Here is a 12,100-nt window from a genome sequence, read left to right as displayed (position 1 = left end):
AGATGCATTTATTTTCCTGAAGCAAAACTCATCACACATTCAGATGTTCCATCGCTTCCCCTAGAGAACACATATGTCACCTCCATGCTGTCTCAGCCCACTGAGGGAATAATAATTTTTAATAAGACTGCTATAAAAATACAGTTCAAATTGCATGTGAAAGGTTCGGTTATGAGGACAATTATAAAAAGCAACCATGATTACTGATATCAAAGCAAATAACCCTGAAAGCAAATAACATTTTCTTGTCTGGACAACATCATCAGAAGACTAAGAAACTGCAGAGGTAAATATGGTATGTCCATTGTGTACTGATGAGACGGAACTGAATCGAAGCCAGTGACTACAGTAGTGGAAAATCTATAGAAACAAATGTTGTTTGAAAGAGAAAAAAGCTGACATATTTTGAGAGAAATAAAATATACTTGCATTTTTATATCTTCCTTTATACATCAACATCCTTTATTTGTTCCAGAAAACATTGTTATGTCAGACATGGAAGATTATATCCCACTTGTGAAATCAAAAGATGACTGTGTAAATTTTATTTCTGTGTTTAGAACTAAATAGTGTGTGTTCATTTCATTATGTCCTCCACCAAAAGAGAGGGCACAATGAGAAGTTTCTGGCAAAATCTTGCTTTTATCAGTGCTGGATGAACATGACTTTATATTTTAGACTATTAACACTTGCCATCACACACTTAAAAGCAGTAACTTCATTCTGGAAGGCAACATTAGGAAATAAAATAGAACATTGTATGCTCTACTTGCCTGTCAAACACATCTAGAAATGCCTGTAAATGAAGACTGAGAGACTGTTGAAAGAATGTTGTTTCAATTGAAATTTGTGGACTCAAAGCAATCCAATTACATCTCCAAAAAAAGTTTAACTAGGATTTACTAAGTTAGCATTCATTTGGTAAGTCTTTCATCAGATATGTTCATGCCTACTGGAAAACATTTAGATGGACAAGATTTTTACTGAGACACTTTCAAAAGCAATGACCTTTTCCCACTGAGGAAAACTAGCCTTATTTCAAAATAAATAGTCCACTAAATTCTTATAATTTAGGCTTACTAGAAGTCTTTGGTTCGTATCTTTCAGTAGTCCTAGTATTTTCCGAATATTTTCTAAAATTAATACTCTGTATAAATCAAAGATTCCTGTCACCAGGGTACTTGTAGAAATCATGACAGATGGTTTTATGAATTCAGTAGCCGAAATATACAGATAGTTACCTGTAAGATAGGTATGCTAAAGAAATATAGCAACACATCATCTTTTAGATTAAATTGCTTCAATTCTGTAGAATGGCTGTGCAAATACTTCTGAAAGAAGTCAGTTGCTATTTGTCAATTAGATGTGCACTTCTCACAGTTCAAAACCCACACTGGATGTTTGGTGACATAAACTTATACTTTTTCCCCGATAAGATTTTTCTGGATATCTACTTCTGCTAGTCATTCTGAAAACTGTTCTGAAAGGCATAATGAGACACAGCTACTCTACCAGATGTCATTCTCATGAAGAAGAATCTTTCTTCACCTGGAAGAAAAACTCTTTCTGTTATGTGAAATTACTTTTCCTGTGTTTTTATCTTAACTAAAGAAAGAGACCCTTTCCAAACATTTTTTAATACTTTCTCACATTTTCTACTGAGATAAAACCTTTTTCCTAAATGCTAATCAAATGACAGTTGCCTTACACAATGCATATGTCTCAGTGATATACAGAATTTTGTTTGCTTACTTGTCAAATGTAGAATATTTTTTTCTAACAACACATCTTCAGAAAAAAAGTCCCCCTTTGTGTACAGTGGTAAATATTTCCTTAGAAAAAGAATCTTAGCATTTCAGAACCTATGTAGATGAGATTTTTTTTAGTTTATTTGTTCTCTACATTTTATAACGTAATGAGTAATTTACATAATTATTGCCATTGCTACATATTTTCCTGAGTATTATGATTATATTTTTGTGCCCAAAATTTGAAACACGTCTTATGGACCTCTAATCAGTGTTTTTGAGTTATTCAATAATGTCCTCAAGTTCTTTACCTCTCACAGCAATTAATCCACCTATTTGGTGGAACCAGTACCCTAACGTATTGTTAATGCTCAAGTGAGATTTTGGAACCATATAATTTCATACATTTTGTCTTTTTCTAATTCGTTAAAAGGGATGTTTCATTCATACATTTCTAGTGTGAAAAAGATCTCTGTCAGCCTTGGACTTCGTCATATTACTTCTTCTTGTTTGTCTAATTTTCTCCAGTGCAGCCTCCTAGCCCTAGTAAATGTCCCCTGTACTTTTTAGCTTAAAATTCAGTTCTTTTTGCACTGTCACTGTTTATTGAAACTGTCTGTGCTGTGCAAATTCTTCTCACTCTTGCAAATACTTTATAAAACCCATAACAATTCTTTTCCGAAACACAAAATATTTTGTCATCTTGATTTGTATAACACTGCATATTCACTTTGTTTTGTCTTGCTACTTGCCTGTGTGACTCCAACTCTGAACTCAGAAAACACTTTTCTCCTTCTCTTTTCCTCTTATAATTTGGAGTTATCATTATTAGTACAGGACTGGAATATCTCAGACAATACACATGCTTCGGTCCAGACTTTATGACTTCTTTTCTTGGCAAATTCAATTTTAAGGGATTAATCCTGGGTCTCACATATGACTTTGAGTGTTTTGTTCCATTATAATCCAATCTGCCATTTAAACTCCCAGATTCAATAAGACTGATTCCTCAGCCTTGTATCGAGGACAATCTCCTTTATGGTTCATTTCTGTATTCCTGTTTAAAAAGCATGAATCAAACACAAATATTTCAGTTCTGTAGTATTCAGATTTTATGAATATCTCTTGTACCTGAGTTAACTGAAAATTTTGAAGGAAAAGACAAAAATATAAATCCATAATAAACTACTGAGAAAATAACATTAAATGTTTTACCTTCTTCCTGGTGCCATTGCTTGAAAACGTGGAATACAACAGTCTGAACTGCCAGCTGTCTTCTCCATATTTAAAAGTTATTAAAAAGATATTCACTGCTAAAACTATCGTCACAGATTAATGTTTTGGACATAATCCCTCAGTGTCAAAGAACATAACAGGAAATAATTCATTGTCTGTGATTTAACTGCTTAATTAACTCTGGATCCTTATAAAAGTGTTTTACACCTACAGCTCCTCAGTTTCCAACTGGTACTGCTTGCTGATTTCTTACAGGTCCAAATATTACTAATACTTGCTGTTGATCTTCAACTCCAAGAATCTGGACACAGTCTCATGATTTTTAGTTTCATCTCTATTTCTATTCAAGCATCTGTGGTCAACCTTTTGGGAATATCATGAGATGGTACAGATGAGAATTCTTCCACTGTTTTTATTGTCCTTTGCATCCAGAACAGTATAATACCTGCATGTGTTTAAGGAGAAAAATAAATGTTAATTAAATCTGATTAGGAAACAAAGTGAAATGTTTCTGGTCAGAAGAAGCAGCCATTAATTTTAGGCTGGCAGTAGTCAGGATAATATGAAACCAAAACCATCATGTGGCTTTTTACTGATCCTGGATAAACATGTCTCAGCTCTTCAAAAGAATTTTCTTAGCCCTCTAGCAAGCAAAACAGAATGGTATCTAAAGAGGAACACCTACCTATTTTAAAGCTGTATTTATCTTCTTTCTGTAAGCTTCCAAATATTAATTTGAACATGCTAGAACATTTTGCAATGCAAGGCTTTGTTTATTTGTTGTTTGTTTTTTTGGGTGTTTTTTTTTTTTTTTTTTTTTAGTGAATGTATTATTTGCTAAAGATTATTTATTATCTGGTTTCATGCCTCTGAAACAGATTTGCAAAATACTGGGAAGCTGAAGTTTAAAACCCAGGTTTGGAAGATTAAAGGCCTTTGGATTAGATCTGTACAGACTTTTGTTTTTCATAAATTCCATTTGGTATCAACTGGTTGAGTGAATAATAAATATAGCCATTTACTTACCAGGTTAATGAACAGCTTACTGTGGAATTCCAAAGTGTTAATGAACATCTGACTAATTTTCTAGTGAATCATACATATCTGCACATGGCCAGGAAAAGCTAAGTACAGGAAACAGCTACACAGATGCCCTAGCTATTAGAAGTACAAAAACATGTCAATGTAAATTGGTTAGCTGCTGATTTGTTTCTACTGCAGTTACCCTACTCACATGTTAGCAGAAATCAGGTTAAGTTTAGATATTATGAAATTTCAAATATGTCCAGGTTTTACAATGCCAAGCCAGCAACTGACATATAAAATAAATACATTTTATAAATATATATATATATATAAAAATCAGAGGGAAAAAAAAAGTTCCAGGATTGAATGAACTCTAACCATCATATTTGATGTCTGAAAAATTATCAGATTGGCATAATCTCTTTGGTGACTTTTTTTTAGTACGTTCTACTGGATTTAACATGCAATTGTCATCTAAAGTGAAATACATATTAAAATTATAATTTGTGATGAGGATACTAGCTGTTCTTATTTCTGAAAGCATTGGAATATGCTTGACTATTTGTCACAGTTTGAATCAGGATCAGCGACTAAACCAGGGACAACAATGCTCCCGATCCCCTCACCCACCCACTCAGGTAGGGAAAGGAGAGAGAGAATGATAGAGGCTTTACTGGATTGATTGAAAAATAAACTAGACAGTTTTAATTAAATACTAATTATATATTTTAAAAAAGTAAGAAGAAAAACGTACAAATATATATAAGTATGTGCAGGAATGTGCAAAACCCCTTTCACCTCCCCCCACTCCCAGCACCTCCCACAGCATCTCCTGAGCTGTGAGCAGTTCCAAAAATCCCCAGAGCCATGACATAAGAGAAGGAAAAGGGACTAGACTTCCATGATCCCTGAATTTATACTAAGTGTGACATATATATATGGATGGAATATTTTGGTTAATCAATTTTGCTGTCTATTTAGTCCACTCCTCCCTATGGGATGGTTGCAGATAAGACCCTTCTGCTCCTTCAGTGTCTGAAGCAGCACATCTGAAAAGTAGAACAAAGTGTCCTTAGTCTCTCTGCAGTAATTATAAACATTAAACATAAACTATAAACAAGCATTATCAGTCCACCAGCTGGAAAACTTGCTGCTACTTTCAGCGAGTGTGCTGCTTCGAAGGAGTACTCTGATTAAAAAAAGAATAAAAAAAATCAATAAGAGGAAAATTGACTTCATCCTGGCTCAAACCAGGACTCTATTATATATGGTATTGTTGAGATCTCTTCAGGAGTCAAAATTGCTGAGGCAACCTTCAAAACTCTGTATATTGAGAAATGGCACAGGAAAGGAGGAGTCAGTATTATTTTCTCTACTTCCACTACTGAGGCCTCTGCTGGAGCTGACAAGGTAGTGCTATTAGGAAGCTTGTAGCAATCCTGAAGCACTGCTGCCATTGAAGAACATAAGCAGGTATTGAGAGGATGCATGAGATGAAAACATTCAACAAAATGGGAACAAAAAAAAAAGTATAGTGGCAGGACACAAACTGAACAAAACCCCAAAATTTACCTTGACATTCAAAATATTATTGTTTTAAGATACCAGTGACCAAGGAGAAACAGGTGAGACAAATCATCTAATCATCTATAAATTGAATCCTAATTTTGGGAAATCTTTATACTAATACCTAAAAAAACCCCTAAACTAGAAGTACTCATAAAATACAAGAAAGTTTATTTGTGTTTACCAGGAAAATAAATTTAATATTGCTTGACTGTAATAAATAACAGTGTGGGGTAGAGAAAAGAGAATAATAAATGAATAAAAAAAATAACAGATATCAGGCTAGATGAGATTTTTATTTCACAAAAAAGCTATAGAGTGGTTTTCATGCTGCAGAAAGTCTCCAGTGAGCACAATCTTTTGAAGTTAAAGACAAATTGTTTTTATCACAGATCATGTCATCTACAAAAGGTGATCTGCTATGTCATAAGACAATTATTTCTCTACACAATGTTATGTCTTATCTCTGAGCCTACATATCTCACGCCAACAATGTCTGTGATTCTCATCGTTCATTGTTTCTTCTCTGGATATCTTGTTTTTAGGGCACAAACCCCCATAATTTACAACTGCAAGAAAAAGAATAGAATGCAGGGAGACCTCCCCTGCATTAAGTAACTACTGTCTGGAATTAGTTCACTTTTCTCACACAACTGACATAGAAGGTTTTTTAAAAAGACCTTCAGATAATAAAAATTGCACCAGCATATCCCAACATAAATTACTGAACAAAGACATTAAGTTTTTAGCCAATTTCATACCAAATTCAGTCGCTGAGATGCTACACTCTCAGATGCAACATTAAGCTGGAAAGCTTTCCTCTTTCAACATTGTCCTAGTTTGAGCCAGGATGAAGCAAATTTTCCTTTTACTGTTTTTTTGTTTTGTTTTTTTGTTTGTGTTTTTTTTCCCTTCAGTAAGCTCTCTTTTAACTAGCAGCAAGTGTTCCAGCTAGTGGACTGATAACACTGGAATGTTTATGTTACTGCTGAGACTCCAAGGTTGCTTCTTAGCTCTGTCGCCACAGAGGCTGCTGGGGCAGAAGAGTCATATTTGAACTAGATAGACAGCAAAATTGGCCAGAGATATTCCTTTCCATATATCTACCTAAGCTCAGAGAAATGTCAGAGATCACAGAAGAAAACTTCCTTCTTCTCCCATTCTGGCAGGGCGGCAAGTGCAGGCTGGGCAAGTTCCTACTCTGGTTCGGTTTAGTTTAAGCTTAGGAAGGCAGCAATCCCTTGGGAGCGGGCAGTCCTCGGCGAGCAGGCCTGAATCCCCACGGAGCAGGCAGGATTCCAGCAGAGCGGGCATAGGTGGCCCCCTCTTTCCTCTTGGCTCCTCCAGACAGTGAGGCTGGCGTTCCAGGCTGCTTCTGGTGCTGCAGCAGGGTCTCCTCCCAGGCAGACAGAGAGCACTGGACCTGCAGATCTTGCCCTCTTTTATAGATCAGAAGTCACTGTTCAAGTAAAGTACCACTGTTCAAATTAGCCAATTAGCATTGGCCAGGTATGTACTCTGTCAGAGGCATCTTTAAACTATTGTCCATTTTGCTGCCAGGTATCATAAACCTTATGCTCTTTCTTGCTGTGGACTTTTCTGGTAGAGTAAGAGGCCTGTTCCAGTCTGTCCTTGGCTGAATCAGCAAAAAGATGCCATTCCTGCTTTGCTGGCTTAAAAGGCATTTTGTTTAGTCTTATGTGGGGGGAGAGGATTGAGACCTTTGTTGTCTCTGGTTTAATTGCTGATCCTGAGTCAAACCGTGACAAATACCTTGCTCTGGTCTTAGATCTCAGATTAGGACTACCTTTCTCATTGTGTACTATAGTCATGTGACAGTCCTAATCAACAAATGATCCCAAACTGTGGAAGTCCAGGCTGCTTTCCATGATGCATAGTCAATCTATAAATCTTGGAAAGAAAGAAAGAGTGGTGTCTGCAAGGCCTCACCGGAAGTTGTAGTTTAATATTGACTCAGACAAACCAAAATATTTTCTTTGTTTCAACAAACCAAAATACATGCATTTTTTTTCTAACACAGAAGTGAAACAGATTTTATGGAAGCTACAATTCTATCTAATAGGTACATCAACAGAAAACACTCTAGGTTCCACTCTGTGTCATCGAAGATAATACTTATCACTGCATGACTTATATCAACCCAGCTTAGGCTTTTGTTCTGAGGTATCCTCTCATCACACATATCACCATGTATGTGGAAAGCAAATCCCTTTTTATAGTCGCAAGCAGAGAAATCAATAGGTAGTCTCTGATATGGAACATTTTGTCACAGCTGTATCCCAGAAAGCTATATCTTATTTTGAAACAATGCAGAGTCTCCTTAGAAGTAAGCAGTACATAACATGAACACAACTGTTTTGTTTCTGTGTTTTCATAATCCTTTAATGGTATACTACAGCCTAATGCAACCAAAGAGATCCTTTCATTATCCTACATACTGCGAAACCAGAAGATATGTACTAGTGTAATTTCAGATACAAAAATTTGGACTGGGTAAAAAAATTACATCTGTCTTCAGATAAGTATATACAAAGGGACAAGAAAAGAAAAGCATATTGTTTGAGTCAATTTTTGACTCTTAAGCAGAGGTATGGAATAAATTACGAAATTTCACAAATTTCATAATTTTATTCTTCAATAATATGTTTTTAATTGAATTGAATTTATTTAATGGAATATATTTTCTGAAAGTAGTGAATAAAGGCAAAAAAACCCCCACCCTTAATAACAACAGTAATAACATAAAAAATAACAGCATTAACAAAAGATGTATTTCTTGGAAGATTCACAAAAAGCAGCATTTTCCTTCTAAAAAGTGTTTTTAAAAAATGGTTGTTTAAATAAATTGAGATATTCTAAAGTCTGACAGGATCACCATGATTATTAATATTTGACTGTATATAATGCAGCCCAAATAAGCTCTTTGAATAAGGTGTTTTGCAGGGAATTCCATCAAATTAGAGAACAAACCCACCAAAAACTCAACTCATAAATCTAATCATATATCCTTCAGCACCACTGTCCCCAGGGAGACACACTGATGCCTTAACTCTGGCTTAGACTGTTAGGGCTTAACTCCATGAGCTGTTAGGATATCAAAAGGGCAAAATTTAAGCATTACATGGACAGCTATGATCCTGAAAATATCAATTACCACTGACAAATCCATTGAAATTATTGAATTCCATAAGGAATTTACTTTCTTTTGTAGTGTCTAGCCACAACATTGAATTTTAACAGAACTGCATCAGAACTAGTGGATTGACATAGTGCTGGAAATAGGAGTGAAGGAAGGCTGCACAATGCAGGTCTTATAATTTCATGTGCCTGTGAGCACCTGTAGAAGATCTGTTAAAGGCTGGTGGGAACACAGAGAGATCATCTCCTTTGCTGTCTTATCTTATTTCTGCATTTGATCAGAATCCAGAAACAAAGTATTGAACCTCTTTCCACCTTCATAACTAGCTATAGGCTGATGACAGTGTGCCTTGCTGCTTCTGTAGAGGAGGGAAGCCTTCAGTAGGGATCAAATTATAAGATCTTTTGAATGTGTGCTAACACATGCTGTCAGAATCAGGGTCTGTATATAATGCAGCATTAATTGACTTTTTATTTTAACAACAATCTCAACATCAAGGTGCTGGAGGGTGTCCAAAGAAGGGCAATGAAGCTGGCAAAGGACTTTGAGAACAAGTCTTATGAGGAGCAGATGAGGGAACTCGGGCTATTTAGTCTGAAGAAAAGGAGGCTGAGGGGAGACCTCATCACCCTCTACAACTATTTGAAAGGATGTTGTAAAGAGGTAGGTACTGGTCTCTTCTCACAAGTAGCTGGTGACAGAACAAGAGGAAATGGCCTCAAGCTGAACAAGGGGAGGTTTAGACTAGACATTAGGGAGAACTTTTTCACTGAAAAGGTTGTCAGACATTGGAACATGCTGCTCAGGGAGGTGGTTGAGTCAACATCCCTGGATATGTTTAAGAGTCATCTAGATGTGGCACTTGAGAATATGGCTTAGTAGTGGACTTGATAGAGTAGGGTTAATGGTTGGACTCGATGATCTTGAAGGTCTTTTCCAACCTAAGTGATTCTGTGATTCTGTGGTGGTGATTCTTAACCTCTGTTTTAAAGAATACTTTAGGGCTTAAAACAATGGCCAAGGACAGACAACAAACTATCAATTTCCTCTCTGTCTTCAGTGATATAAGATGTTTTCTATCTCTTAAGAATCTTCCACTCACTTTCATAAAGAGCTTAAGGTGTCCATGTTCTCATGTGTGGTGGTGCAGGGACTGAAAGAATGGAGAAGGTAACTTGTACTTCTCCTTTCTTATTAAAATTATCCTGTTTTTTAGGAAGGAATTTGAAGTGCCTAAGGGAGGAATATATATATATATATATATATATATATATATAAATTTCATTTTATTTTATTTTTTTCCCCACAGTCATTGTCTTTTGGAAAGGGAAGGACACAGGTTTGGGTTTTAAGTCTGGAATTTATCTTCACTACCATTCAGCTGACCATTTGCAACATACCTATCTGAAGTAGCCACATTTTGCACTTTTATGGATCAACTAATCTCATCCTAAAGCATATACTCAAAACAGATCACAGGATTAATATCCTAAACCTGAGCATTTTTCTCCACATACTGTAGAAGTCATTGAGGTTAACCCTGGTGTCTTGTGTAAAATACGGATACTGCTCAGGGAACAGAGAATGTTTTGTTCTCTCTTTTGCCTCTTAACTCCTGAGGTCATTCCTACATGGTGGACCTGCTTTAACATCAGTACTAGAAACAGATCCTGAAACATTCCTAAAATAAGCAGATAACCCTATTGACAGGAGGGGTAGGTGCTGAATTTTTATTTTCTTTGAAGTCCTTTCAAACAATACCCTAACATCATAAAAAGGATATTTTATGAGACTTTAAATGGTAAATTTCATGCAGTTCTTAAGGAGGAAGGCAGGCAAGACATTCTTGTGGTTTAAGAGCAACATCTATGCAGTTAATGTCTTGATCTAGGTCTAAGTTAACTTGGATTCTAAGGCAGCTCATATATTTTCATGTGTTGTATAAAGAGCCTGGGCAGCTAATACCCCTATTTCATGACCACTATTAAAAATTATATTTGATACCCATTAACTGGTTTATCTTTAAATTATTCAATATCAATCATGTAACATATTTCTCAAAGGGCACATCATAGATTATGCTGGCAGCATCACAAAAGCATGTGGGTATAATCTTCTGGCACTAAAAGCACTGTCATTCCAATTTTAGTTCTGATAAAAATATATGGTCAATTAATTTTTTTTTTTTTATAAGTTGTGTTAGTTAACATTAATAAAATATTTATAAACTACATCAATGACCATCAGCCGCATTATTGTGCTTCGGACCAGTAAAACAATAAATTGCCTGTATCTATGTATCTATGCTTGACTATCCAGGTCATCTCACTTGCCTTTATACAGAACTAACTTGGTTCTTGGCAAAGTGTTCTAAAACTTCAGATGAAACCTATTTAGATCTGATAATTTTCAGGTCTGATTGTATTAGTTGATATTTTAAATCCTTCAGGCTGCTGTGAGTATGGAGCATATGTTGTCATTCTAAAGAATATATTTTCAAAGGTACAGAGCATTTGTACAGCTGCTTGATTATTGCTTTTAACAATTCAACTGTTGTCACATTTCTTTAAAAAGAGGAATTATTTAATCAGAGTAAACACACATTTTGGACAGTTGGAATTTCCCACAGATCCAAGAGATGAAGAGCCAAATGCAAGAGGAAACAGCAGCTAATCTATAACATTGTATAGTAAAACAAAAAAACAAACAAAACACCCTGTTTTAATTTTTAATTTTAATTTTTAAATTTTATTTAAAAGAAGAGGTCGAGTTTTCCTTTGTTCTCTTTAGTAATGTAATGAATCCTAGGAGAAAGTAAAAAAAAAACCCAACCTAAAAAAAAAAGCTTTTCTATTTGAAAGTAAATACCTCCCTCTTCTGGGACTTTCTGTGAAATGCATGACAAGTACTTTTCTGGACACAGTGCATGAAGCACTGTTTGGTTCTCTATGCACATATTAAGAAAGCTGTCCATTAATTTTCTTAAATATAGTGTGTTATTAGCTTGAGGAAGTAAAGAATAACATTTTTTGCCTACTTACTCTCCTTGATGTTTTTTATCTTCCAAGGACCTAATTTTCTTTGTCACAGATCTAGTCAAAACCTGCAAAATCAAGGCAAAAGGGACATTTGTTTTTTCGGATTATTCAGTTACTGGTGACACATTTTTAGCATGCTTCAAAATCCTATCCTTTTCATCTTTTAAATTATTACAAAATCTCTAAGACCATATGGAATGATATTTTCTCTTTATCAGACTGCTACATGTACTGTGTTAAATGGTTGGCCAACTTTTTATGAATTATTAATAAACACAGTAATTTAGCTGGAAGAAAGTTCATTAATGTCTAAAGAATTAACAATT

Source organism: Apus apus, chromosome 1 (assembly GCF_020740795.1).
Source record: "Apus apus isolate bApuApu2 chromosome 1, bApuApu2.pri.cur, whole genome shotgun sequence".
Lineage (NCBI taxonomy): Eukaryota > Metazoa > Chordata > Aves > Apodiformes > Apodidae > Apus > Apus apus.
This window is presented reverse-complemented; position numbering follows the sequence as displayed.